Source organism: Solanum dulcamara, chromosome 8 (genome assembly GCF_947179165.1).
Source record: "Solanum dulcamara chromosome 8, daSolDulc1.2, whole genome shotgun sequence".
Taxonomy (NCBI): domain Eukaryota; kingdom Viridiplantae; phylum Streptophyta; class Magnoliopsida; order Solanales; family Solanaceae; genus Solanum; species Solanum dulcamara.
Window position 1 is genome coordinate 56,380,985 of NC_077244.1, and position 10,958 is coordinate 56,391,942.

The window sequence follows — 10,958 nt, forward strand, 5'->3', positions numbered from 1 at the left end:
AGCGTAAAATGGGAAAAAAAATTATAAGAAAAATGTTAAATGCCATAAGTGTGGTAGATATGGTCATTATGCTAATGAATGTAAAACTCAAGAAAAAATTAAAGCATTAGATTTGGATGATAAATTAAAAGATTCTTTGTGCAAAATTCTTTTATACTCTGATAATGAGGATTCTCCTTCTAGTGCTAATAAAACCAGTTCAGATTCTGCTTCTTCTTCTACTGAAGACCAAGTAAAAGTTTTACAAAATGAAGATTTATATTCAGACTCTGATAGATCTTTCTCTGAGGATGAATGTGAACCATGTCAAAAGGGTATGGGTTGTGAAAAAGATGATAGTTTGTATAATTTGTTATCCAATTTTCAGGATTTTAATTTAACTGTTATAGATGATGATAAGATTTTTGATATTTTGAAAACTGTTAAAGATAAAGATTTAAGGAATAAAATTTTTGATACTATATTTGATGAAGGTGCTAGTAGTAGCAAAATAGATGAAAAACTTGTTGATATTATCAAACAACCTGCATATTATTCTATGGCTGATTTAAAACAGATTTTAAATCAACGAAATTTCTTTTCAAAAGAGGTCACTACTTCTGATTTAAGACAAGAAATTAGTATTATTATTATTATTATTATTATTATTATTTTTATTTTTATTTTTTTATTATTTTTATTATTATTTTTATTATTTTTAAACTTGCATTACATATTGATGTTGAGATGATATTGAGTTCTGAGCTGAGTTTTCTTGAGAGAAGTTTCTTGATATCTGTCCATACCTTCCTGCCATTTTACATACTCGTACATTCCATGTACTGACGTCATTCGACCTGCATCGTTTTATGCTGCAGATACAGGTGTTAGAGATCCTCAACAGGCGCATCGTTGAAGATCATTATTTTTCAGCTATTTGGTGAGTCCTTCTTGTATTCGGAGGAACTCTTTATCCTTTAATTATTGTTGAGTATTATGTTTCTTTTAAGGTAGCCATGGACATGTCATTGGCACCATAAGAGTATTAGAGGCTTCATAGACAAAGTTTAATGATGTAATTGGAGTAGTTCTCCTTTGAAACTATTTCTTCTAAAATAATTTTCTTCTTTCATTTGATATTGTTAACGGAGAGCCAACATAAGTATTCTTATTAAGTCTTCCGCTAATAAACGAATAAGTGACGAGATCAAGTGGTTCTCTCAGAGGCCAGAGATGGTTTCTGAGTGTCGGTCACGCCTAGGGTACCCTCTTGGGGCGTGACATAATCATTTAAAATATCGTTAGAAAGATAAAAACATGGTCAACGCAATATTTGTAAGAAATTCAAAAGCTTAACATAACATAAGTGGGAGATATAATAATCTACATAAACCATATAAGCTATAACATGGAGTCCAGTGTCATATCTCCCACACCAAAAAGAGGTCTTACTTGCCAAGGTAAGGACTATAAATATGAGCTATTGTGGATCAACTAGTTAGGGCCAGTTAAGGCAAAGTCCTACGGTGGTAGGTAGTTCTGGGACTCGGGTAATCACCACTAGTCCAACTCAGTGCTAGGTAAACTCTCAATAGGAATATCATAAATAAATTTTCACACTCCAAGCTAGACGCTAAGAGTGACACGGCGATCGAAAATTCGAAGAATTCCGACCAAGCCATCTTAATGTACATTGCATTCAAAATGTCAATAAAGCATAATGAATCGAGCGGAAGAATAGTCTCAATCGTAGAAGTCTTGATATGAACAAAAAAAACTCAAGTCACATGTCCAAACGGACTACATCCACTCTATGTCTAAACATGTCTCTACATACTAGACGGGGGCTTAGGACAAACTCCTAGTTCACCCTAATATAAAAGGATTCAAAAGTAATAATATGAAAGAAAATCTCATCCTCAATGAATGGTGACTCACCAAACAACTTGGAAACAATAGCAAGCTCTAGCCACAAATAGGATGCATCGTATGATCGTCTATCCCTACATTGTGATATAATGTAGTCAAATATATGTTAGTACATAGAAGGTACTAAGTATGTGAAATATGCATGAACAATGAGAATAGGGACATAATCAATAGGAACATAGGATGCATGACCAATGTAATGAAAAACATGAATAAGGCTTTAAAAGCATTTGAAATCATATTAAAAACTTGTGGTCAATACATCATAAACATCATAACAAAACTTACTTCATTTCATATAATTAGTGTGGGATAGGACATTTAACCGACATCTAAGACCATGCAAGTTATAACATGGAATTCTCTATAACTCCTACGTCGAGAAAAAAGAGGCTATTTGTCACGCCCCGAGAGGGTACCCTAAACGTGACCGACACTCGAAGACCATTGCTGGTCCCCAAGCGAACCACTTGGTCCAATCACACATCTATTTAGTATCAATCAACCAACGGAAGTTTAAAATAAAGAATTAATTTAGTGGGAAACTCAAATCATTAATCTAACTCAAAGAATAAAGGTCATGGGCCAACAAATCGAACTCCAATCTATGTCGTTAAAAATAGTTTAACAAAAATAATTGAAAGAAAGAAAATACTCAATCGACCCATCACTATCTAGTCTATAAAGCCTCTATCACTACTATCTAATTGGTGCCAATGACATGTTCATGGCTACCTCCAATCAAAATGAAAAAGGCTAACTCGACGCAAGAATAACATAAGCGGTGTCCTCCGAATGTAGAGGAGGACTAACCAATATGCTGAGTGTGTATAGATCCTCAATGGTGCTCCTATTGATAATCTCTTAAACTTGTCTCTATATCATGAAATGATGCAGGTCCAAATGGACGTCAGTACATGAAATGTACGAGTATGTAATATGGCAGAATGAAACATACCTCAAGGAAGAGTAACGTTGGTTCGAATATCTCAACTCAGAAAGATAAGAGAGACTCAATCAAAGTGTCATAAGTCTAAAGTAAGAACACAGTTAGTCAGAGACTAATCATAAACCATTCAATTCAGTCTAATCATGTACGATATAATTCAACTAAAGCATTCAATCCAATCCAATCATATATCATCCGATCTAATCCAATCACATACCGTTAACTCTAAGTCAATCACATATCATCTAATCCAATCTGATCACATATCTAACCAAATCATGTACAATCCAATCACAATTCATTTAACCCAATCCAATCATATACAATCAACTCAATAATCAACTCAACAATCGGGTCAAAGGACTCAACTCAATAAATATGCACATTAGAACTTAGCAATATTATACAATCCAACTCAATAATCAACAATCCCAATCAAACCAATCATATCAAGCACAATCCACTCAATTTGAGAGTTTCTCTAACCGACAACAATCCCACCACCTATAAGTAGGTGATGCACAATGAGCCACGTCGTTGCCACGCCCGTCCATACCTTGCCAAGGTATGAACGGATCAACCAATCATGGATTTCATCAATCAGTCAAGTCCTATCATTTCAGGATAATAAAATAGGAAACATTCGACTTTAACGGTTCGATCCCATGAGAAGCATTCAACTTTAACGGTTCAATCCCTTCCTATATTGATGGCGTAGTTTATGGGATTCGAGTATGGACTATACTCTTACCCAATTTGATTCTCGATACTCCTCCCAAGACTCAATATGCACATATCTATCAAGTGGGTAAAATATTCAAAATACTCATTTAGTCTCTTAGGACTTAATTTCAAATCAACTCATTTAGTCTCATTGAACTCTTTTCAAAACTCAATCAATTTGATCTCATTGGACCTTCATTCCCAATCAACTCATCTCAATCATCAAAATCTTATTTTAAAGATTTGATACCATCTCAACTCAATGAATGCAGAAAATATTAGATGTCCTTAAAACATAACTTCAACTCCTCAACTCAAACTCAAAATAGACATTGTTATGTACAAATGCTCAACTCGTTTATACTCAAAGTACTAATGTTCAAAATAATTAATAGGCTTCTCAAACTCAATTCATGTTTAAACCCCTTTTAAATCGAAGATGAAAATAATCATTCTTTAAATCCAAAATAGTATATAAATAGTTTATGCAGAAATGCTCACAAATCATTTACTTAAAACTCCTTCTCAAACCATAATTTATTTTTAAAATATTCATAATACTCAAATCAAATCAAATTATACAAATCACATATCACATAATCACATTAGATTTCAATCCATTTCACCTCAAACATCATCATCAACATACCCCTCCATCAATCATTTTACATAGGTTAAATAACCACCATTCACATCATCATTCACACTATCATCAACATCATCATCCACATCACTATCAAGTATTATCATCACATCATTATCAATCATCATCACCACATCATCGTCAAACATCTACTCCACAATCCTTATTTTAATCCTATGTTCAATTTATAGAAACAAAAGGACATTCTTAACTATCCAATTTATTCTTTTCATTTCAATCAATACATATACACACAAAACCATCCATCTCAACCTCAAGACAATTATGACAAAAGAAATCTCGTCTTGAGTTCATGTGAATGAATACATGAATCCATACTCTCAACAAAACTCAACTCAAAAATACATAGTAATCTATATACAAAGATCCATTTGTAATCAATAATATGAAAGATGACTATTTAATACTTCAAGTCATGAAATCATCAATCAATTACTAGTACATAAAAATATTCTAGGGTTTAGAAATATTTTAGGAAAACCTTCCTAGAAGGTTCAAATCTTTCACAACTCCTATCCAACACATATATGGGCATATGGAAGAACTCAATCCATATTTTAGGATAGCCTTACATACCTTGCTTAAAGATCATCTCACCAGAAACCAAGACTTGACTTGAAGATCTTGAATCCTTGAGCTTTTGAGGATAAATCTTGTTGGAGATGTTTGGGAGAGAAGAGAATGAAGATTAGGGTTTTTAGAGAGAGGCACAAGACTGAAAATATGGTCCAAATCGTCCAAGGCTAGAGTATATATAATTAGGAAAAAAGTCCAGTTTGCCCTTCCTCAAAATCTGGAAAACTGGGCAAAATTTCCTGCTGGCGCTATAGTGGCGCATCGCGCCACTGCAGCGCCAAGCCAAAATAGGCTTAAAACCTACACATCTGATAGTGGCGCGTCGCATCAAGGACCAAATTACTGAGGCTGTTTATGGCGCTATAGTGGCGCATCGCGCCCTTACAGCGCCAAGCTTAAGTTTTCTAGGTTTTGGAAAATAGGCTTAAAACCCCTACAGGCCTAATAGTGGCGCGCCGCGCCAGGGACCAAACTACTGAGGCTTGTTCCTAGCGCGATAGTGGCGCGTTGCGCCACTACGGCGCCAAGCCCAGGCTTCCTGCAGTCACAACCCAGGCCTGAAATTCTGACAGTACTAGTCCATCTTAGGATAGTCATAACTTTAGACTCCAAACTCCAAAATTTACAATCTTGGCGGCGTTGGAAAGAAGACTCAAAGACCTTTAATTTGATAGGTCATGAGCCACCCAATTCATCCTATATTAGGAGACATGGTCGTTTGAAGTTTACCCTTATACTAACTCATCCAAAAACCTAATCGATTGAGATTCTTTGGACTCGATTTGGTGTTAGAGATCCCTTATGACCCCTAAACACATCTAACACACTTCAAATACTTAAGAATTAATCCTAACTCATATATAAAATTACAAGTCATACAGTTCAAGTCTACACACACGTGGAAAAATGTTCGAGTCTTTGCAAAAAAAAATCTGGGGTGTTACACTATTTGCCAAGGTAAACTCTGTGAGAACATCATAAGCTAAACATGGATCCACTAGCTAAGCCATAAAGGCACCTACGGGGAATTGTAGTTTGGGACTTTAGGTTGCTACTAACATTCCATTGGGTAACAACTTTTGGTTACCAAACCGAACCCCACCTAAAATTCCACTCGGTGCTTAGTCAATATCCCAACAGAATTCATTAAAATATCATCAATAGCATCATCACGGAAATAGTCATAAGAGTAGCTCATTAACATTGTTGATTCATAAAAATCCATAAATTTGATGAGAATTGTCTTTATCACCTCTTTAATCATGATTGTGTGAGAATTGTCCTTATCACACCATAAAAAATTACTCGAACACCATTGAAACATCATTTATAATCTTCATCAATCATTCATTAGTCTCAAACATCATTTATAAAATTTCATTGAAAACCATTGAAATTGATCATAATTCATGAAAATCACCATTGAAAATAACATTATTCATGGGCACTTGTAATACACATTAAAATCATGCAATTAAGATTGGAACATGCATAATATAATCATTAAATCCAATTAAAAATATAATTGAAACAACCCAATACAATCTCATCAATCTAGGGTTAGAAAGTAATTTGAATTAAGAAAGTTTTGAGGAAAACCTTGGGACTCCATGGATGAAAGAAATCTATGGATAAAATCCCACATACCTTAGCTATCAAGGCCCTAGCAATGGAGTTTGATTGATGAAATCCTTGGAACCCTAACTTAGAGAAGATGAAGTTCTTAGGGGAGTCTTTTCTTCCTTGCCTTAGAGAATTTGAGAGAATGAATAAGAGTAGGGGGAAATTTGAAGGGTTGGGGTAGTTATAGGTTATGAATTTTGTCCAAAAAGAATCTAGATACATTGAACCAAAAAGGGAAAAGGACGATAATATCCTTCATTAAACTCTCTCAGAAGACCCTACAAATGGCCCTCTATGGGTCGTCAAAACCTTTATGAATCGTCAACCCCATTCGTTAACTTAGTGTTCCAAAATAATAGCTACTGGAACTTATACTTGGCCTCTACGAATGGCTCCTATGACTCATCAAGGAGCCTACTGGTTGTAAGGTCGACTCGTCAGGCTCCCTCTTTACTTGGTCAAAAATTAGAACTTAGGACCAAACCCTACGAGCCCATTTACGATTCGTAAACTTTTCTACGACTCGTCCTGTTGAGTCATTTTAAAAGTATTGAGACTTGTTATTTTTCAGAAATCAGATATAGCCCCTACAACTCATTTTTTATGAGCCATCAGCACCTTTACGAGTCGTACATTGACTCGTAGACTCACTTCCTCACTTAGTCGAATTTTCCAACCTCAGTATCAATCCTAGAGTCACTCCTATGACTCATAGGTCAACTCATAAACTCTGGAACAGTTCATTTTCTTGAAATTTTCTTTTGTTTTGACTTTTCAACTACCGAGGTCTTACATAAATAAATCATAGTCTTTGAGAAGAAAGGTAAGAATCTTATAATATTGTATATAATCACGGCTGTCATACCAGATTCTCATACTACTAGTGAACTCTAATTTATAAGAAAAATGATCCACGATCATTGATGGTATTTCGGGTACCATACTAATTGAAACTTACTTTTAGAAAAAATATTCAAAAGCATCAATGGCATATCTAGATGTCATACATGTCATGCGTCTAAAGAAGATGGAGTAGCTCCTTTAAATTATATCATGAACCATCAACACAATCAATGTCATAAGAGATACTTAATTAAAAGCATCTTGATCATGATAAGCTTTTCATAGAAAGTCATGGAAATCTTCATAATAGAATACTTCAGCTTTTTGAAGCACTCTTGTTTTGATAAAACATCGTTGATACTTTATCTCAAAGCAGCTTCAAAATCATAGATCATAAATTCATGATGCATGCATAATTTTCAAATATAGTTCATAGTCACAAAATAGGCATAATACACAGGTTTTTGTGAATTTCAGTGAAATCGTGTAATTAAGATCAAATCATGCATAATAGATCAATAGAAGTGAAATAAACCATGATTGATTGAATTCAATGCAAGATCATCAAAATCTAGGTTTAAGAAGAAATTATAAAATAAATTTGAAAACACTTTGAGACTCTATGGATGGAAAGGATTCCATGGATGAATTTTCCACATACCTTGTTGATCCTTAGCTATAGAATTGAAAAGGAGACTTGAGTTCTTGAAACCCTAACTTGACTTGTAAAAGACGACTTGAGAGAATTCATTGGAAGAACTTTGGGGTTTTGAGTGAATGAGAGGGAATGAATAGTTATTGAAGGGTAAGGGTAGTTATAGGTCTCGAAAATGGGTCCTAAACGACATAACTTTGATATTAAAAGAATAGAAAAAGTCTGAATTACCCCAGAAGAAGAAGAATTATCGACTGATCTACGAACACCTTCTCCATAGAACTCTATACGGACCATATAGGATCTCACGAAAAGTCAACGGGCAGGATCTACTTTCTGATCTTTTTTTCTAGAGCTCGTGGAACCTTGCACGGGTCGTATAACCTCTCGTGTATCTCCTTTAATCAAAAATTCCCCAAGGGTGGTGGTGTGGTCTACAGACTCTTCTACGGTCTATAGACCCACCACAATCTGTAGAGTACGTCTGTCCTAAGGGACCTTTAATCCAAGTCTCTGAAGTTCTTCTACGGCCTAATCTACGGTCCATAAAGCCTTATACCGACCGTAGATCCATCTGTAGGCTTTGACTTTAAAAAGTTTTCTTTTTTTCTCAGGCCGACCATAATAGCCACTATGGACCGTATAAGCTTGTAGGTCCGTATATGGCCTCATAGAATTCCACATCAACAACTTTTTTTGATATATTTTTTTCATTTTGACTTTTCAACTTTCGGAATATTATAACTATGAAAGAGGTAAAATTGAATTTGAATAAGATTTGTATAGACAATGAAGATCCAATGTTGATTGTGGAGGTGTGATGCAGTCATGGTCTCTTGCTCTCTTTGAAATATTTTTGGTTCGACAACAATCCCAAAAGAAAATTGTGGTATTGCCCATATTATGGTGCAAAAAGTGTAATTATTGAGATGATGGAGAATTCAACTGTGATGGAGATTAAGACGAATTTGCCTCAAGTGTGATGAAAAAGGACAATAAAGAAGAGTTTGATTTCCATGATTGTGAAAAGGTTGAGCCGATAAAAAATGCAACAGAGAAGCCGATAGAAGTGAAGAAAAAAGGGACCAACTACTTTAGTTTTAATTAGATTTTCATTATGTTTTTCTTAATGTGTGTTGCTATATGGATCAATTGATTAATGCAAGTTGAAAACTTAAAGACTTGTCATGATCAATTGCCATAGCAATTGCTATATGTTTCAAGTTGTAGTCTTTTATGTTGAAGAATTTGATTTTGTTGAATGACATTTTTTGTGTAGTTTGTGGTTAAATTATTTCAATTGAAAACCTGTTGGTATAAATGTAAGAGTATAAAATTGTTGAAATGGCTCACATGTTATTGAAATGAAAGATAAATTGATTAAAAAAAACATTCCTTCGTATAAAACAAGTGCATCAACGTAAGTTCATGTACTAAAAACTTACATCAACAAACGTAAGTTCATGTACCAAAAACTTACATCAGCATAAGTTTACAACTCACAAAAAACAACCATCTTAAATTACATTAGCTTGTTTGTCAACCCTACTATTAACATCTTAACAGTACCAAAAAAAAAAAACTAGACTACCAACATTTTAGCATTATTTCTACGATTCCTTGGATGGGGAAGAAGACAAGTTTTTTCTTGTTCACGCTTAGATTTTCAAGCTGGGTTGTTGTCACTACTGCTTTACCCTTCCATTTTACTCCATTCCTTTATAACCAAGGTCCCTAGTAACAGTAGATGTTGCCTTTTTTGGCCTTTCCTTGGCTCTAGGAGGAACTTCAGTAGTAGTCGTTTCCTTTCTTGGCCTTCCCCTAGTTCTAGAAGGTGCTTTAACAACAATTGTTGCCTTTCTTGACTTTTCTCTAGCTCTAGGAAGTGCTTCAGTAATAGTTGTTGCCTTTTAGGTGTTGTTGAGCTCAAGATGAGCTTTTATTTGGTGTTGTCCAGTTGTTAGAAGTCATCTAGAATCGTGGAACATTTTTAAAAATTTCATGTACTGTATGCAATTTTCTTATTGAGAACTTGTTCATTCGTTGAACCTTTTGTAAGGTATATTCAGCCACTTCAAAATGTCTTTTAGCCATGAAAACTCTCTATATAATCCAAGATGTAGTCTTTGGATTTACCTACTATATAGAATTGCTCTCTAGTAATGATGACATTAATAGTAGAATGGGCGTTCGGTAATTCGGTTCGATTTTGATTTTTTTATTTTGGTTTTTTTCAATTTTCAATTTTAAGATTATGTGTATCGAAAATCAAATCGAATTAGTTCAGTTTTTGGAAATTCGATTCGATTTAATAATTTCGGATTTTTTGATTTTGGGCCTGTTTAATGGGCTAAATTTTATTTGTAAATTGGACTATTTTTTAAGATTAAAAATTGATTTTTTTAAAAATTCAATCAGATAATATTGACTCGTAACAAACGTAAACAAGTATTGTTTAGCTTACAAGAAATATTTAAAACTCAATCACATAATTTTAAGGGAAACTTACATAAATATACAATATTAAGAAAATATTTACCATCTATAGCAATAAAAAAAAAATTCACTGAACACTTATAATACAGTTTTAATACATATTGCAGAGAACTATTTATAAAACATATATAATACAAGTTTTATAGATAGATAGTACATTTATCACATACTTTAATAGACTTATAATACATTATGTCAGTTTCTTACTACACAAACATAATATATATTTTAAAACACTTATAATACATTTATATTATATGCATAATTCACTTTTAATACAAGTGTAGATTTATCATAATATTACTATATATTGCTATAAATGGTAATAAATAAAAAATATTGCTATAAATGGTAATAAATAAAAAATATTGCTAAAATCAGTAATTAATTTTTAAAAAGCACTCAATCAAGTAATTTTTTCTAATTTTAAACTCAATCTCGAGCCCTTACAAAAAATATTTCTTTTACGTCATTTTACAAGTAAACTTATTGAACTCTCTCACATCCCATGTATAGTGAGG